The sequence below is a fragment of the Staurois parvus genome, unplaced genomic scaffold (assembly GCF_062004578.1).
Source record: "Staurois parvus isolate SC_StPar_1 unplaced genomic scaffold, SC_StPar_1.0 ptg000860l, whole genome shotgun sequence".
Lineage (NCBI taxonomy): Eukaryota > Metazoa > Chordata > Amphibia > Anura > Ranidae > Staurois > Staurois parvus.
The window spans coordinates 1,638,416-1,658,214 of NW_028318656.1; positions in this window are offsets into that span (position 1 = coordinate 1,638,416).

Genomic DNA, 19,799 nt, shown 5'->3' on the forward strand with positions numbered 1-19,799 from the left:
CATGTTATGGTTCATGACCGCTGGAGCTGCCCAGCGAACCATGACTTTAAGGGAAGAGTTGTCAGAGGCCCGCCTCTTGTTAGAAAGCAAAAATCAGGACATTGAGTCTTTGAAAGGGAAGCTTGGTCATGCCGGTATTCGTTTAGACGAATCCCAGAAATATTATGATAGATTGGTCAGAGACTTTCGAAGTGCTCAGGACCTGTATGAAAGAAACTTTCAGGAATTAAAACAACTTCAAGAGAAGTATCAGGACTTAAAAGATGAGGTGGAGTACTTCAGATCAGAACGGTTATCTCCTGTCAAAATTAAAGTTCACCCAGGGGATAAGCATGACCAGTCAGAACTTACATTGATAAAATCTGAGCAGAAAACTCTGGAGGAGCAGATTATGAGGTTGACGGCCCAAATAAATTCTGGGGTCCAAAACCGGACCAACCCAGTCAAGCCAGAGGCTGATGAGCGGAGATACCCGCATCACAGCGAAGTATCTGATAGTGAGGCAGGGTCAGAATATAGGTCACCTCCTAAGCTTTTAAGATACACTCCAGAGCGCTCAGAAGAAAAGTATGAGGTTTCATATAGACAGGAAGGGAAATCCCAGGGGTCATTCAGGAGATATGACACCCCAAAGGTCATTAAGTTCCTGAAGGACACTGTTCCTATGTTTTCTAAGAAAGGGTCCCTTGAGATCACCGAACACATGAAAACATATGAACAGACGTTAGAGATTCTGGGCATTAGAGATGACCACACCAAAATAGAATTGCTGCCATGGGTGTTTGAAGAGAAATACCGGCAATTCTTTGAGACCTTGAGGGCCTATTCCAATCAGTCCTGGAGAGAGGTTAAACATAAGTGCCACATGGAATTTGGGCCTTATAAAACTGTAACCTCTGCCAAGGCTGCGGCCTACAATTTAAAGTGTGGTCCTCACCAAAGCCCTGCAGAATTTCTGGCTGTCCTCAGAAATGCCTATTTCCTGGCTGAAAAGGATCCCAATCCTAACCAGCCAGAATTCAAGACCCTATTCTATGAAGCATTACCTGCTTACATAAAATTGGGACTTGCAAAGGATTACAGAAAGGGATGCTCTCTTGATTGGTTGGTGAGAGAGAGTGACTATTTATTCTCGATCCAACAGTCCAGTGAGGGCGGGATAAAAAGAGAACCCAAAAATAGCCCCAAGATAGTAGCAACCACTACCGTTTCCCCTCCAAATCCAAATTTGCAGGCAGAGAAGAAATCATATGCGGAAGTAGTCCGTGGGGGTAAAACCAATGGTTCCCCTAGATTTGTGCCTCAAACCCAGCAAGTGAAGGAGGTCCATAACTTTGCACCCCAAAACCAGTGGGTGAGAAAGGATAGACAAAAGCCAGGAAACTACGGTAGTGGAAGTGAGAAGAATAAAAAGTATGGTAAGGGCCAGTATAGTGATGAGAATCAAAGGAGTCAATGGTATCCTCGGAGGTTCTATTATCCTCGCCAAAACCAACATGGGAATTTTTATGGGAACCCCAATTTCAACAGGCACCATAATTACAATAAGAATCCCAATTTTAATAAGAACTCCGATTTCCAAAGATTTCCTCCACGCCAAGAACACCCTCAAGCTCAAAGGGGGGATACAGTACCCCAGGCTCCCCTTAATGACAGGGAGACCCCAAAACCTCAGAGAGAACAATGGCGTCGGGACCAGAGCAGTAGTTCTGACTCTGAGTCTCATTACCAGTCCCGTCCAAAATACAAGCGTAAGTATAGGAAGAGGGAGAATCAACAGAATGACTCCTCTGAGCGTATTGGACAAATAGAGGCACAGGTCAGCAAAATGGCTGAACAAATGGACAGGCTTGTCACTCAATTTTCATCCAATCCTTTTTTAGGAGCAGCTCCTGTGACCAACCAAGGGTCACAGAATTAACAGGCAACCAAGCCTTAAACCAACAGGGGAGAACACTGAGTCAAATGACAGGAGATGTGTGCCCCGTCCCTGACACGCCTACTAATGGAGAAGCTAGTTCTCAGGCAAAGGGGGACCATTTGTTGGTTATTGACGATTCTCCTGTTTTTCAGTGTCCATCTATTGCCCCTAATATAGTCGCGGCATCGGAAGTCGTCGGGATTGACAAGCCAGACGGAGCGCCAACTTCTAGTTGTGCTTCTGTCTTGAGACAGTCCAAGAATCCCACCAGGGAGGATAAGGGTGATGTGTCCACCACATGTGGTGAGATAAGAGCTAGTCATATGTTATTGAAGGGCCCACAGATCTTCAACCACACTAATTTCATGTGTGAGCTGACTGAATCTGATGGGAGATATTATGCCACGGTGCAGGTGCAGGATGCCAGTGATCTTTCTATTGTCGGCTTAATAGACACTGGATCCCAAGCAACCATCATGTCACAGGAACATTTTGATAAAGTGGCGAATGTCATGCCCACCAAGCCGAGACTTAAAAGCTTTGACAGCTCATTAATTGGTGTAGGTGGAGACCCTTTACAAGTCATGGGTACCACCTGGCTTAAACTGAAACTGGGTAATAAGGAACTGAGACACCACATCATCATTGCTAGCATCTCCCAGCACCACATGATAATTGGGATGGACTTCCTAAAAAGGCTGAACACAGTAGTTGACTGTGTGAACCAAGTACTGTGGTCACAGGTAAATACCCCGATTAAATATGGGAAAATTAAAACTCCCCATTCCCGACAACACTGCCACCTGGTGGAAGAAAGGCCTGGATAATTAGAAATCCATTTCAGGAACAGTCAACTTCCTGATGTAACGGTTATCAAACCTGATGACCATAACCCTATCAGAAGAGATGAGGAACACATTTTTAGAATTCCCCAAGATAAAATAAAAGATATTTCCCTCCAAGATGACATCCTTACGATATCTTTTCATCAGGAGGATAAACCAAGAAAAGGGGGAGATCATACCCAATTCTTGACAGGTATTGAAAGGGTTAACAGCGACTTGTTTATCCCCATCCGGATAAATGGTCTTAATAGGTCAAAATATGCCAAACTAGATTTGAGACAGGAACACAGCTTTGTAAGCCATGGGTTGATAAAACACCTGACCGAAATGGAAATGATCCGTTTCTCCACACCTCAGCGTCATTGGATTTCAGACTCCATTGATGACTCTGATGATCACAATTCAATGGCTAGGTGTTTCTTAAACGTCACTGTAGGAAACAAAACAGCCACCCATGTGTTCCTAGTCTTGGATAATCCCCAAACTAAAATTTATTTTGGCAACGATGTGTTACATCGATTTGCAATGCAAGTCGACCTAATTAATGACTGTTTATGGAGTCAACTAAAGGGGGACCCCGAAAAATACCAAAATCTGGACTTAGCTTTAAAATCCCAGCAACAGATGCCTTATGCTGTTGAAGTCCAGGTAGCCCAAAAGATTACAATTCCTAAGGGCATAAATAATTTCATACTCCCCATCCAAGTTAAAAAGGGACATAGACTGAAGGGGTCAGATGCATTAGTATGCCTCTCCCATAAAATGCAGGGGGAGGGACTGAACATTACACACACGCCCCTAGTCAACACACATCAATCCCGATGTACATTTACATACATAATCTGTCCAATCAGGACATCGTCTTACCCAAAGAGACCCTTATTGGTCTAGCGGTAGAAACTGAATATTATACCTTTGGGGTCACTAACCAGGTGATTGGACTCATCCCCGATGAATATTTGTCGGAGGAACAATTAATTGAACAAACATTCCATTCATTACCAGAGGGTATTTTCACCATAGAGTCCATTTATCCAGTCGATTCTAAAGATGGCACCTGTCGAATCGAAGAGACATCAATTGTCTTTGATCACCCAATCAAAGAACAAGAGTACCCCAAAGAACCTGGATGGCAGGAGAACACACACACACATCACATACCCAATGACCTCACCACGAAACTTGAAGAGGCATATGAGATAGGTCAGCCGGAAAGCTTTCCTGGATTCAAGGAGTTAGTGGAAGAGATGGTGGCCCTCGCCGACGCGTGTGCCAGTGATCTCGACCGACAATTGCTCCGAGAGCTTCTCCTTGAATTCCAAGAGATCTTTGCCAAGGATTCTTACGATTGTGGGACTACTGACCTACACATCGCTAGGATCCAAACAGATCCAGATGCCCCACCAGTATTCGTAAGACAGTATAGGTTACCATTAGCTTCCTATGAATCTCTAGCTGAGATTATCAGGAAGTTACATGAAAGGGGTATAATTAGGCCCATCCACAGCTCCTACAACCACCCGATCCTGGGTATTTTAAAACCCAATGGACAATGGCGTTTGTGCGCTGATCTCCATCAGCTGAACAAACGTGTGTACATGTCAGGATGGCCGGTCCCATACATAGACCAGTGTCTAGCCCAGCTCCAAGGATCCCAGGTTTTTACAGCCTTGGATTGTGCACAGGGGTATTGGACCATTAAGGTGAGTGACGAAGACCAATACAAACTGGCCTTCAGTTTTGGGAATCGACAATATTGTTGGGTGCGAATGCCTTTCGGATTCATAAATTCCGGACATGAATTTGCTGTGTTCATGCACAAGGCCATGCCAGACGCCTTCGAAAGGGGGACGTTGGCATATGTGGACGATATCCTGATCAAAAGTACTGATATGGCCAAACACATTACAGAACTTCGGCATGTCCTGGGCCAATTAAAAGCAGCAGGAGTTAAACTGTCCTTACAAAAAGCCCAGTGGTGTCGCACGAAGGTAAACTTCCTAGGCCATGAAGTTACTGCTGAAGGTTTGAACCCACAAAAGAAGAAAGTTGAGGCGGTTATGAACTGTAAAGTCCCTACTAACCTTAAAGAATTGAGATCATTCCTAGGTATGGTAAACTACTCGCGTAAGTTTATTGATAATTACGCCGAGATAAGCAAGCCACTGCTTCACCTACTGAAGAAGGATGTCGAATGGTCGTGGGGTAAGAAACAGGAGGACGCCATGAAGGAATTAAAGGAACGTCTCACACAAGCGCCGTGTCTAGGATATCCCGAAGGGGGTAAAAATTTCTATCTAGAGACAGGGTTTACGCAGGTAAGTATGAGTTCCGTTCTTTACCAGAAACGTGATGATGTCAGTAAGGTGATTGCCTATGCCAGTAAAACTTTGTCCCCGGTTGAAGTAAAGTTCAGTGACTGTGAAAAAGCTCTATTGTCCACCGTGTGGGCATTACAGAATTTTCGCAGTTACATTCAGGGAGAGAGAATCATTGTTGAAACGGCACACCAGCCTTTACAGTATTTAAAGAGTGAACGTATCAAGGGAGGAAATGTGTCTAATAGCCGCATCACTGCTTGGACTTTGTCTTTGGCCTCTTGAAATTCGGTACAAACAGAACAAGGAAAGTCCAGTAGCCCAGGGCCTAGCCGAGCTCCATGATTGTTCCGCAACTACGCCTGCTATGGAGGCCCCGGACACTGACTTTCTGGAAGAACAACTGTTCTCTCCCTACAAGGTTTATGATGAAGAATACTGTAAACAGCTGCCGTGTGTATATGTGGATGGTTGTGCTTTTCATCACAAGGATGGGGAACAGCTCCAACTAGTGGCAGATATTGGAATCGTTTGGACCCAAGGTGTCACCCCAATTTCTGTGGGATACAAACTTGGACCAAAAAGCAGTCAGGTTGCTGAACTTACTGCAATTCTTAGAGCAGTTGAGATGGCTATAGAGTTCAACATTAAAGAGTGTGCCATCATAACCGATTCCAATTATGTCAGGAATAGTTTTGTGGAGTATTTCCCTAGGTGGAAGCGAAACAACATGAACAAGAGTAATCACAAACCCGTGAAACATGGTAAGCTCTTTTGTCACATCGATGAACTGGTAAGGTCCAATGATATCACCCTGCACTTCAAGAAGACCAAAGGCCACTCCAAGGTTCTAGGTGCCGAGAAAGAAGGGAACGATCTGGCCGATTCTCTAGCCAAGGAAAAAGCAATCACCGGTGAACTGTTAGACATTGATCAATTTTTAGGTACCGTACAGGTTGAAGCTGTCACCAGGCAACAGGCCAGAACAGCTGGTGATCCAAATGCAATACAGTGGAGTCACGATTCTCCTAGTGAGGATTTAATTACTGCCCAAAAAGAAGACCCAATAATTGGCTTGTTTTATAGTCATATAGAAGATCCCAACCAAAATCCCATAAATAAGGAAGTATGTAGTGGGAAGGAAGATTTACGTATCTTAATGAAATCCAAATCCCAATTCTCTTTATACCAGGGATTGTTGATACGAACCTCAAAGGGTGGCGTACAACAATGGGTCGTCCCACTTAAATTTAGAGGTTTGATGCTACAGCATGCCCATGATGCTCCCACTTCCGGTCATCGTGGAGAGAAGATCACGTATGAGATCCTGCGGGATTATGCCTACTGGCCTCATATGTTACGTGATGTGAAGGAGTACTGCCAAGGTTGCCTAATATGTCCCCAATTTCAACCTACCAAGCCAACTCACAGAGCACCTCTCCAGAAGAGGGGGATATGTATGCCTTGGTCAGACCTTCAGATGGATTTTATTGGGCCCGTAACAAAATCTTCACGAGGAAATCGGTATATGTTAACAGTTACATGTTTATTCACCAAGTATGTCGAATGTATACCAGCACCAAATAATAGCTCCGAGACATGTGCTGCATTGCTAATAAATCATGTATTTTCACGTTTTGGTCTACCACAGAGGATAGAGTCTGATAGAGGATCGCACTTCACTAGCGAAGTGATGGCCAAATTGTGGAAAATTTTGGGGGTTAAAAGGAAATTGCATATCGCCTATCGGCCAGCCTCTAGTGGTGGTGTAGAACGATACAATCAGACCATCGTTAACGTCCTTAAGAAATTTGTTAAGGAAACAGGCAAAGATTGGGATGTCAAACTCCCGCTGGTCCTGATGGCGTTGAGGGCTACTCCGAATACAGTTACAAAAATGTCATCTTTTGAACTGATGACAGGTAGACGGATGGTACTGCCCCAGCACTTATTGTATCGCACTACAGATCAAAATTTGATCAATGCTACCACCACACACCAGTACATAGAGGATTTACGTAAACATCTGCAATATGCTTTTGCCTTTGCCCAGCGGAATTTGGAAAGAGCTGCAACTAGTGCTAAGACATACTATGATCTCAAAACCTCCAAGAAGGAATATGAGATTGGTGACAAAGTCTATCTATACAACTTTGCAAGAGACCAGATCAAGGAACGGAAATTCCTTCCATCTTGGAAAGGTCCGTTCTCTATCATTGATAAAATCTCTCCGGTCGCATATAAATTGCAGGTTACCCGGTATGGTGAAATCAGTGATAGATGGGTGCACATCAACCAATTACGTGCTTGCCATCCAAAGTCTCAATTGCAGTTGTTGGAAGACTAACCCACCAGTTCCTATCTGGAGATATTGAGATCATCATATAATTTCCTTTGAACATATAATTCATTTTTTTCCTTACAGGATCCAGTAATATAATTTTATGTATATCCAATACTTAAACTGTTCATTTTAATAATTTAGAAAGGAAGGCCCAGACGATGACTAAACCGGCGATCGGAGGTGTCAATGACCAGACCCTAGAAGGAAGCTATAATGTCCGGTGGGAAAGACCAGATGCCAGAGATCGATCCGGAGACGATAACCTGATGTCCCAGGCCACCAAGGGCCAGTCCAGAGGAAAAGACCCGCCTAGGAGACCGTCTACGAGACCTGTCGTGCGGAGGACCCATGGACCCCAAGGTGGATGTGCCAGGCCAGGCCGGCCTCATCACAAGACCAGGATCGTCATCAGAAGTGTCCATCTAAAGACGCCGAGTCAAGTTGAGGACCAACCAGCATCACCGCTGCCATTTTTATTATTAAAAAGAAAAAAAAATTATTTTTTTTTTTATTTCATTCACTTCACCGGAGAAGACGAACAATCACTCTAGCCAAAAGCCCCACTCATGTTTTGCGACACAGACACCCCTATACACGTGCCTGTACCCCAAACAAAGGGGGATTTGTTGTGGGCCTTTTGAATTATGTCTCAAAAATATGACTTTATCAAGACATAATATTATATGACAAGCAGCTCAGCATAGCCGGATGTTAAGGGTTAATTTGGCTTGGTTGGAAAGTCGAATGACCATCTGGCTGGAGAGGTGTAGACGGTGGGTGAAGGGATTTTTTTTTCCTCCTAGAGACAATCTACTATTTTGAAGTTCTACAGGTGGTCAAACACCATTATTCAGACTTCAATAAGCAGGTAAACATATACAAGGTCTGGACATGACAATAGAGGAACCAAACTGATTGTCTGAGAGCTTACCCAAACCTTGTAGAGTGTGATAAACCAACAGACCTCTGAAACTATCACAATATACTATTGTCCACCAAGGGTGAAAGTATTAAGAGTTGTTTACCGTGACTCAAATACAAGAGCCAGGCAAACAGAGAGTTTTTCCCTACACATAGAAAATGTTGGTTCTAAAACAAAGAAGTTAAATTCAGGACATTCAAGTCTAAAAACTGACTGTATATAACTACAAAGATATACTACAAAAACATATTATAAATGAGATGTTATAAAGGATAGGTTTCACACACCACCAAATATTCAGCAATGGGAACTATATATCACTAACTTGAGTATTGAGATGATGGAAAGTAAGATGTATTATAAACTAGCATTAGTTACATGTCTTATCAGGAAACAGACAGGATGGTATTTCCAGAAGGAATAACTGAATATACACCTATATTCCATGGTCCCTATTTAGAACATTATAGGTATGATCACTTCTATATCTGGAAAAAGCCGTATATTTAATTCCTGAAATTACCTTAAGATTCCACCCAAGGTGAGTCATCTCAAATACTCAAATTGTTCTATGATACATGACTGCCATCTGGCGGGCAGGTGAGAAATAGCTTATGTACACACATTTCTCAACTAGCCAATCAAGAAGCCTGGTGGGAAGGTATCTTAGAACAATGGATTAGTGGATATAAAAAACCCATGCACCTTTAGAAAAAGAACCTCATCAAGAAAAAACTCATCAAAAGAAAAGACCTCAGCAAAAGAAAACCTGACTGAAGAAAGACCTGATTCTGAATAACTACTCTTCCATACTTTCAAACTTCCTAAAACTTTACTAAATTTCTAAACCTCTATCCTTATAACTTCCTACATTCTCCCATACTAAATATCTATCACTTGCCCTATAATATCATTTCTAAAGGCGTTCCACTGCCAGCTAAATCCACGGGAGAGTTGCCTAGTCTGAATGCCGGGTGCGGTGAGATTGTTTATTTGATTTTGTATTACCTATTTTCTCTGTTGTGTGGAATCATAAAATTACCTTAGTGTATCACAACAATATTGGGTAGTTAGATATATGTAGAGAGATCCTGTTTTACTGTTAAAAATTGTTTGTTGCCATATTATAATTTTTTTTCATATTTCATAATTTATTGAATATTAATAATCAGAGTATAAAATATCAAGGGCTAGCTTCTTGCAATCCTATGGCCACGGCTTGTGAGAATATAACCTTTGAGATACTCGAAATTATTAATTATTAATAAATTTAACAAATAATCAGATAATTTAAAAATTGTGATATTGATGTAATTAGTTAGAAACCTTATTATTGTGTCTTACATTGGTAGGGTATATTTTTGATTGTGTGTACCAATGTTCATTTATCACCAGTCTTTTGCGTTTTGTGTTAATATATATATAATTTTTGTACATAAATAAATTTTTATATTTATCTATTATAAGGCAAATTTTGTGTGTATGGTACGAAATCATATTGGCTAAAAGAATTCAAGGTATAATAATAAGTGGTGATCAAATTATCAAGGTGTCCAAATTATTGGTTTACTAAATATTTGCCGTATTTTAACGGCTGGAGGCACTGTAATATTTCATCTAAGGGAAAGGGACACGCCCTTTATAAATAAAATATATCCTTACATAAACCACCACAGAAGGAGAAGGATGAGAAGAAGGAGAAGGATGAGAAGAAGGAGAAGGATGAGAAGAAGGAGAAGGATGAGAAGAAGGATGAGAAGAAGGAGAAGGATGAGAAGAAGGATGAGAAGAAGGAGAAGGATGAGAAGAAGGAGAAGGAGAAGGATGAGAAGAAGGAGAAGGAGAAGGATGAGAAGAAGGAGAAGGATGAGAAGAAGGAGAAGGATGAGAAGAAGGATGAGAAGAAGGAGAAGGATGAGAAGAAGGAGAAGGATGAGAAGAAGGACAGTTCTGTGACAGTTTCTGTCTATTTTTGACAGTTCTGGGACATTCACTCCATACAGCGGTTTCAACCGCTGTATGGAGGGAATGTCCCAGAACTGTTATAAATAGTCTATTTCTGACAGTTCTGGGACATTCCCTCCATACAGCGGTTGAAACATTGTATCTATTTGTTTCCATAAATGGATCCATTTATGGAAACAAATAGATACAATGTTTCAACCGCTGTATGGAAGGAATGTCCCAGAACTGTCAGAAATAGTCTATTTCTGACAGTTCTGGGACATTCCCTCCATACAGCGGTTTCAACCGCTGTATGGAGGGAATGTCCCAGAACTGTCATAAATAGTCTATTTCTGACAGTTCTGGGACATTCCCTCCATACAGCGGTTGAAACATTGTATCTATTTGTTTCCATAAATGGATCCATTTATGGAAACAAATAGATACAATGTTTCAACCGCTGTATGGAAGGAATGTCCCAGAACTGTCATAAATAGTCTATTTCTGACAGTTCTGGGACATTCCCTCCATACAGCGGTTTCCGGCAAAAAGTGTATGTGCAGAGTTCCTCTATTCTGCAGATACACTTAGAGGAGCTCTGCAGATACACTTTTTGCCGGCTTGGAATTAATCTTATTTTCATCCTACTTCTTCTTTTTCTTCTTCATCCTCATCCTCAGAAGAAGAAGAAGAGGATGAGGATGAAGAAGAAGAAGAAGAAGTAGGATGAAAATAAGAAAAATTCCAAGCCGGCAAAAAGTGTATGTGCAGAGTTCCTCTATTCTGCAGATACACTTAGAGGAGCTCTGCAGATACACTTAGAGGAGCTCTGCACATACACTTTTTGCCGGCTTGGAATTATTCTTATTTTCATCCTACTTCTTCTTCTTCTTCATCCTCATCCTCTTCTTCTGAGGATGAGGATGAAGAAGAAGAAGAAGTAGGATGAAAATAAGATTAATTCCAAGCCGGCAAAAAGTGTATGTGCAGAGCTCCTCTAAGTGTATCTGCAGAGCTCCTCTAAGTGTATCTGCAGAATAGAGGAACTCTGCACATACACTTTTTGCCGGCTTGGAATTATTCTTATTTTCATCCTACTTCTTCTTCTTCTTCTTCTTCTTCTTCATCCTCATCCTCTTCTTCTTCTGAGGATGAAGAAGAAGAAGTAGGATGAAAATAAGAATAATTCCAAGCCGGCAAAAAGTGTATGTGCAGAGTTCCTCTATTTCTGACAGTTCTCTGACAGCTTCTTCACATGTACAGCGGTTGAAACATCTGTATCCTAAATGTAAACTAATAGATACAATGTTTCAACCGCTAAACATGTGTTCCTTCTGTCAGAGAACTGTCAGAAATAGTGGAGCTCACTGCAGGGACACTTTTGCCGGCTGATCGGGAAATATTCGATTCGCGCACCCGAAGTAGGCAAAATTTCGGATTCGACGCGAATCGAATATTTCCTGAAATTCGACTCGAATTCCGGTTCGCCTGGTTCAATTCGCTCATCTCTAGTTTTAACCACTTGCAGACAGTACATATACTGTGATGGGATGGCACCTGCAGGCACAATCACATACATGTGCATCACAGTGCCTTCTCGGACTAAAGGAAGTGCTATGGGTAAAAAAAAAAAAAATCCCTGATCGCCCCCTCAGAGTAGTACAGTGTTAGTATGGTGACACTGAACTACTCTGATGAAAGTATGTAAAAAAATTGTAAAAAATAAAAAAAAGTAAAAAAATTACAAAAAATTTAAAAATTGAATAAGAATTTTTTTTTTCTAAACATAATGCCACCAGGCAGTGTTCCTGATCAACACCACATCAATCGTTTGATGACATTGTACTGCAGTGGTGACAGTATGAAAAAAAAGTGAAATCAAATGTATTCAATTTCTTTACTTTCAAAAAAAGGTGTAAAAAAATTACATCTTCAAAAACTCGTCATGCCTCTTACTAAATGCCTCAGACTGTCTACATTCAAAAAAGTAATTTGGGGGATATTTTTTCATTTCTGTTATCGGTTCTCAAGAAATGAGATACAGTAGGTATTTAATACATCAGGATTGATCAATATTCAAAGATATATTTACCATAGTTTATAGACCTGGGGTCAGCAACCAGTAGATTGTGATCTACCAGTAGATCTTGGCCTAGTGACTGGTAGGTCACAGTCAGGGCTTGCTGACCCACCATCTCAGAGCATCAAACAGAGTGCAATGCAGAGTGACTTCTTGTAAAGTTGGAGCTGTAGTAGGGAGCAAGTCACTGTCTCCTCTGTAGTGCCGGCTCCTACGCCCCGTCATGGTTGGTGGGTGTAGCACCTGCCAAGAATGACCCATTCAAGTGAAAAGAAACAGGGGGTGTAATGCCTTCTATGGCATGTGTACACCTTTGGCTTCTGCCTCAGTAGCTAAAGGGGGTAGGGATTGGGGACGGTAAAACCTTGACTCAACCGCAGGGTTTTACTACCCACCATTTTACATGTGAACAGGTTTTAAGAGTGCTGCTGCCGGATGCAACTAAGTGCAGCAGGCACTGATGCCCCTCTGCAAAGTGATCTGAGTGTGTTTGACAGGTGGTGAGGAGGTGATATGTTGCCTCCTCACCACAATTTAAACCCATGATTGCTGTGCTATGCACAAGATTGTGACATGGTAGTACAGCAATTAGAGGTTTAAATCAGGTCTGAGGAGGCAACACTGTGCCCGGTGATCTTTGATGTCCCATGATGTTCAGGTAGATCTCCACCTCTTTAGGGTTGCCTACCCCTGTTATAGACACTATAACTTTCACCAAAAACAATTAATATACACTTATCGGGATTGTTTTAATAAAAGACATGTAACAGAATATGTTTTGGCCTAAATGTATGAAGTTATTTGATTTTATTTGATATGTTTTAAAACAGAAAGTATAAGATATCAGGGTTTTTTTCAAAATGTTTGGTCTTTTTTCATTTATATTGCAAAAAAATTAAAACAAAAACCCTGTGGTGATCTAATACCAACAAAAGAAAGTTCTATTTGTGTTAAAACAATGAGAAAATGTTAATTTGCATACATGATTGCATAACCTCACAACTGCCAGTTAAAGTAGAGCTGTGCTGAATAGCAAAAAATGCCCTGCTCACGAATCTTCCGGAGCTCAAGTGGTTAGTAACGGTGGAACTTGCACAGAGCTGTGCTGGATAGGTGCATTTAGAGCCTTTCTCTGCCTTTTTGCCCTGGAGGAACCCTTAACCTGCCTGGCAGTATTCCCGAGTGTAGCTGGGATATTCCCTGGATCAACTTTACCTATAAATGTTACATCCAGTTATATTCTTTGTATCCAAGAAAGAATCCAGGACTTTTTGAAAGCAATCCACTGAGCTGGCCAGAATCAACTCTTGAGGGAGTCTATTCCAAGCCATCTCTCTGCACTTGGTCTTGGTGTGTGGTATCTCATTAGTTATTTCAATGTACCTTCTCTGGAGCCGGGATGAGCTCTTTAAAGCACCCTTTAACCTCCCTGGCGGTATTCCCGAGTGTAGCTTGGAGTTAATTTTCAGTACCAGAGGCGGTAACCCCGAGCTACACTGGGGAATACACTGCATCGTTGCTCTGGGATCCCTCGATCACGTACCTTGTCCTGCGGTACTGCGATGTCCCCCCTGCAGTGTCCCCAGCCATGTCCTCCGGCCGATGCCGGCATTCGTCTTCCAGGTTCCATCCCCTGCGAGCATCGGGACGTAAAGGGGACAAAACCGGCGGGAATTTCAAAAATGAAAAAAATTTGACATTACTGTATCAAACAATTTCACATACATTTTGTCCCAAGTGCTTTGTCCGGCGCCCTGCCTGCACTTTTACTGTTCTTTCTGCCTGGAAACGGAGAAACGTCCATGACGTCCAAAAAGCGTCCCTTTAGGTCAAAAGCGGTTTTAGACCAGCTAGAGAACAGCGATAGTAAATCAGAACCACTTGCAGAATTGAGTGATAATGATTCGTGGGGAAATTCGTCATCAGACACTGAAAACGATTTTGTGACTGAACTCAGTGATGTGTGAACTTGGCGCTATATTTCAAATTTCAGTGTTTTGGTTTGATTACATTATTGAATTAAATTTATTATTATTATTATTTTTTATGATTATTTATTATATTATAATTTATGATTTTGTGTTTCAAATTTTATCATACCCGGGATGATTACTAGACTCTTGTTCGTACAGATTTCAGGGAGTTATACACTTTCATTTTTTTAATTAATTTTTTTTTGATCCATTTTTTTGTTTATATATTTTCATTATTTTCCACACATTAGAGTTTTTGCACTACTTGATCACTTGTTGAGTGTTCTTTTATGTGTTTTATTCATGTATTTTCAAAGTGGCAGCATTTTGTTTATGTGTTTATACACAGTCATTATTTGTTTTTTAGTGGTATTCATCACTTTTCACGCATTTAGGGCAGTTTTTTTACAATTTATTATCACAAATTGCTAATCAGCCAATCATATGGCAGCAACTCAATGCTTTTAGGCATCTAGACGTGGTGAAGACGACTTGCTGAAGTTTAAACCGAGCATCAGAATGGGGAAGAAAGGGGATTTAAGTGACTTGGCAACAACGTAGCATGGTTGTTGGTGCCAGATATGCTGGTCTGAGTGTTTTAAAAAACTGTTAATCTATTGGGATTTTCATGTACAATCAACTCTAAGGTTTACAGAGAATGGTCCGAAAAAGAGTATATATCCAGTGGTGTTGATGAAAATGCCTTGTTGATGTCAGAGGAGAATGGCAGACTGGTTGCTGCGACATTCAGAGGGTAGGGTCAGAATTTGGCATTAACAACATGAAAACATGGATCCATCCTGTCAATGGTTTAGGCTGATGGTGGTGTTGTAATGATGTAGGATATATTTTCTTGGTACTAGCAAGGTAACCCCATTAAAGTGGCCGTTGAGTGTAGGTCCATGCATGCAGCAGGTTTGTTGCAGGTCATGAGTAGCACTGTTTGTTATGAAAGTTTCATAAATATCCAACAAAAGGTACATGAATTTATCACACATTGCACCATTTGTAACATGGGTGAGACACAAATTTCTACAACGCTTGTTATGAATTCCATGGAATATACTGTATTTTCATTGTCCTTTAATTACTACCATGGCTTTAAAGCATAAGTTCAACCTCCAGAAGCTTTTCCATAGATCTCCCTATGCAATTTTATATCAAATGAATAGTAAATACTAAAGCTCCTCCTGTTGTAAATGGTAGAGCTCCTCCCATTACAGATGCAGATGTTGGGGGGGGGGGGCTCTCCAGAAAATACACTGTCCAGCTCATTCCTCTTCCATTTTGTGATTTATAGGATGGGATGAATATCACAATAATGGGCCCCCTAGCAGCCGCTCCAGGCCGTTCAAACTGCACGTGATCACAGGGCATTTTTTCCCACTCCAGCTGAGCTCAATAGTGGCCACTATGGGAAGTTCAAACTGCACATCTGTGTGGTATTCTTTTTTAGCTAAGCTCAGAGGCCCCCAGGATCTGCAGGACCGGCACCATTTACAAGAAAAGAGCTGTACTAGTCATTGGTTATAGAATTGCAAAGGGGAATTTTTAGCAAAAGGTGAACTTACACTTCAAAGTTAAACTATAGGAAAAAAATAATTATATATGTCATGCAGTCTGTCAGAACCATTAACACAGCAGTGTTACATTAGTCCCCCCCCCCCCCCGAACATAGTTTTATAACTTGTTGGCCCTGTTGACCCATTATTTTTTTACCTCCTGCAAAAGACCTAGTAAGGTACTCCTGAGGAAGTTGAAGGTTCAATGAAACCCATAAAGAATTCCGCCTCACCGAAGATTCCATCGGCCGTTCGTGTGTGCGGCGAACTCACTAATGATAAGGGCGTTCTGTGGGCTGTTTGCCCGCACTGTGCCCTGACAGTACATTGTGATTGGCCAAAGCAATGCACCTGACCAGGTCAGGTGCAATGCTTTGGCCATTTACAGTGCATGATAATATCATATAGGGTGGGCCCCCATGTGATGTCATCACTATATTTAAGAACTGTCATCCCGGCACAGATGTCAGACAGCCAGTAGCCAGCATCGAGAGCAGAGCATTTTCTTTCTTTTTCCGGGTCGGCAGTGGTGGCAGGCATCGTGATTGATATTGGATCTACTTAGGGGACATTTTTTTACCTTTGGTTTTTAATAAAGGACTTGTCAAAGACTGTCTACTGTCAATTTTTACACTACACTTTTTTTTTTTTGGTGAATGAGTAGCAGTACAAAGTACCCCATACTCATTCACATTGGGGGGTGGGATCTGGGGGGCTTGTTAAAGAGGGCTTCCAGCTTCCAATAAGCCCCCCCACAACCACCAGCCTCGGTTGTGATGAACATGGGGACAAGGTGCTTTGGGGGGAACCCCCACACCAAAGCACCCATGTTGAGGACATGTGGCCTGGTATGGTTCAGGATTGGAGGGGGGCACTCGCTCGTCCCTCCCCTTTTCTGACCTGCCAGGCTGCATTCTTGGATAAAGGTCTGGTATGGATTTTGAGGGGACCCCCATGCCATTTTTTAAATAAAATTGGCATGGGGGTTCCCCTCAAAAGCCATACCAGACCTGAAGGACTTGGTATGAATGGGGGGACCCCACGTGTTTTTTTTTAATTGTTATTTATTTAATCACAGGGCAATCCCAGCAATTGTTTTGACATCAAGCATGCAGCAGAACCCTGATGATAGCTGAAACATGAAATAATGTTTTTAGTAGCTGTTCTGTATCTTACCACATACTCAGATGAAGTAAGATACCGCTTAGTGCATTGTCCCCTCGCAGTCAAACTTTTGTTAGGTTCGAATGTTGGACCCTAACTGATCAATATCTGCATATGAGGTGTTGTGAGAGGATAGTGTTGTTATTGTCTTGTATTTTATGTAATAGGATTTTCTAATCTTTTTAAAAACATGATTGTTCTTTTAACCAGTGGCATAAGGACTCTTGTTACCATTTAAAAATATCCAGCCTATTAAGGCAACTTGTTTTGCGAAATACATCTGTACTTGGTTGTTGAACATGGCTGCATCATTTGAAAGGAAAAACGTGCAAGAACAGTATGCATCTTAAACATCTTACATCACTCACATTCACTGCATGCCCCCATCCCAATAAATAAAATACAAGCTAGTACACTATACACTTATTAGTTATAATAATGTATTATTTTATTTTTATTCTATTATATTATTATTATTATTATTATTATTATTAAAACTATCCTGCTTCTGTCAGATGTTACACTGTTGCAGTATCTTAATTCTTGTAGTAAAGCCCCAGCCTGTACTTTTGTCTATGGTAAATTTGGGCTAGCCTTGATCTAATGGAGTTGACCCAAGTACAGGTTTTAGGTGGAGGTGGGGTAGGTTTCCCTGAATAAATGAGATTTCAAGGATCACCTAAAGGCAGACAGAGTAGAAGCTAACCGGACATACTGGGGTACACAAAAGTGGCCAGGTCTGGGTAGGACAAGGGGCAAGGGATTTTGTCATAAAGGCAGTCAATAGCAGGATGAAGGGAAGGGTTGAGGTGGTGAAGATCTCTACAGGTAACTGTTTGCTGGTTGGAGGCATAGGAGGATGGAGACAGGAAGAGTATGAGACTGATAAGGTTGTGATCAGAGAGAGGAAAAGGGATGTTGGAGAGGTTGCAGGGAGTGCAGAGGTGGGAGATTACAAGGTCAAGGGTGTTGCCATTGGAGTGGCAGTTTGCATCCATTGTTTTACTGTAGGTTAAAAGAGGACATTAGTTTGAGTCATTGAGAAATGGCTGAGGTGTTAACATTGGCTGGAATCTTAATATTAGCAAGGTTGATGGCGGGTATTTCAGAGGAGAGAAAGTAGGATAGCCATGCAGAAGTCTTTAAGAAAGCATGACACAGGGCCAGGAGGCCGGTAAATGACTGAAATACTCTGGAGAAACTGGAGAAAGAAGAGGAATAGAGTGCACTTTAAAAAAGCAGAGAGACATAGAGGGAGGTGTAGGTAGAAGCTGGAAGGTGCTTTGTGAGTAAAGGAAAAGTCTAACTATAGAAATATACATGAATGGTTAATATTTACAAGGATACATGGAGTTGGAGGGTTAGGTTTGGAGGTTGTTTAAACTGTGTTTCTTGGCCAGAATGTAAGCGTTTTTGATTGTCTTTTGATGTTTGAATTTTCGATTTTATTTCTATAATTTAAAAAAAATGTTGTTTTGCACTGCACAAGTGGAATTGCTGGACTTTTAGAGGAGGTTTTTGATACATAGACAAAATATAATCATGGGCCATTTAAAGCTCTAAAACATTAAACTACCCAACATTCAACTCCCTTGTTGATTCCAGTGCATTTAGCAAATATATGGAAATTTGCTAATTTTTGGCTGAAATTTTGATAAAGAGAAGCTAGTCAGTTTGGCTAGTCACAACTGAGCATTCTAAGTCATGGGTAACTCAAGTATCAGGTATGGTTGCAGTGCAGCTTGGTAGATTAAACCTGCTCTCCAAAAATGGGTGTTCAAAACAAACTATTTTTGTTGTATGCTGTAGAGAAAGAGATAGGCCATGAAGGAAGAGATGTCAGTTAGACAGAAATTGACAAATGAAAAAAATTCCCCAACACACATGTATAGCTTCACACTTTTGTCATGAATATAAATTATTATATCATGCTCTATATAAACATATGTTTACTTCTCTTTTATATAATTAAGGCCCAGTTCTGGAACCTAGAAATTATCCCTTGCAGTGGGGCTACACTCGCACTACAAGGCCGATTGCTCATTTAAGTCTAGGGGACTTGTTTAAAAAAATTTACTTACCCAATCCTAACAAATCATCCTAACAAATCATTGGGGTCATACAAAATACTAGATGTGGTATTTTTTTCTGGGGTATTATTTTTGTACCAACTAATTTGATCAAAACCGAAGATTTTGTAATCTAAGTTATATAATTAACTTTACTTTCATGTACTGAGAAAAATAAATGTTCTATAAAACATAGTTTTGTCAAAATGTTGGAAATTGTTCTTGTGTTCATTGAGATATTGATTAAAATCTTACTTTTCAAATTACTCATTTATGCTGAGCGCCATATTTACCATAGTTTGTAGACTTTCACACAGTCTAAATAATAAACACTTTTTTATTTTAACCAACACATTGTTGAATACATTTTGGCCTAAATTTGTGCAGAAAGATTTATTTGCAAAGTTTTCCAACCAAAATAACCAAAACTAAGAGAAACTTTTAGTTTTCAGAATGTATTTCAAAATGTAACCTTTTCACGCCAGCTGTATGCATATGCGTGGCCACATGGGTGGGCCTTAACGCAGAGTGGCCACATATATGCAACCCTTTGTGTGACGGTAGTCACTTTGGGTGGGGGGCCCATGGAACACAGCTCACTTTGGAGAGGTGGGGAGACCCCTGTCTCAGCTCCCCATATCCCTCTTATGTGTAAGT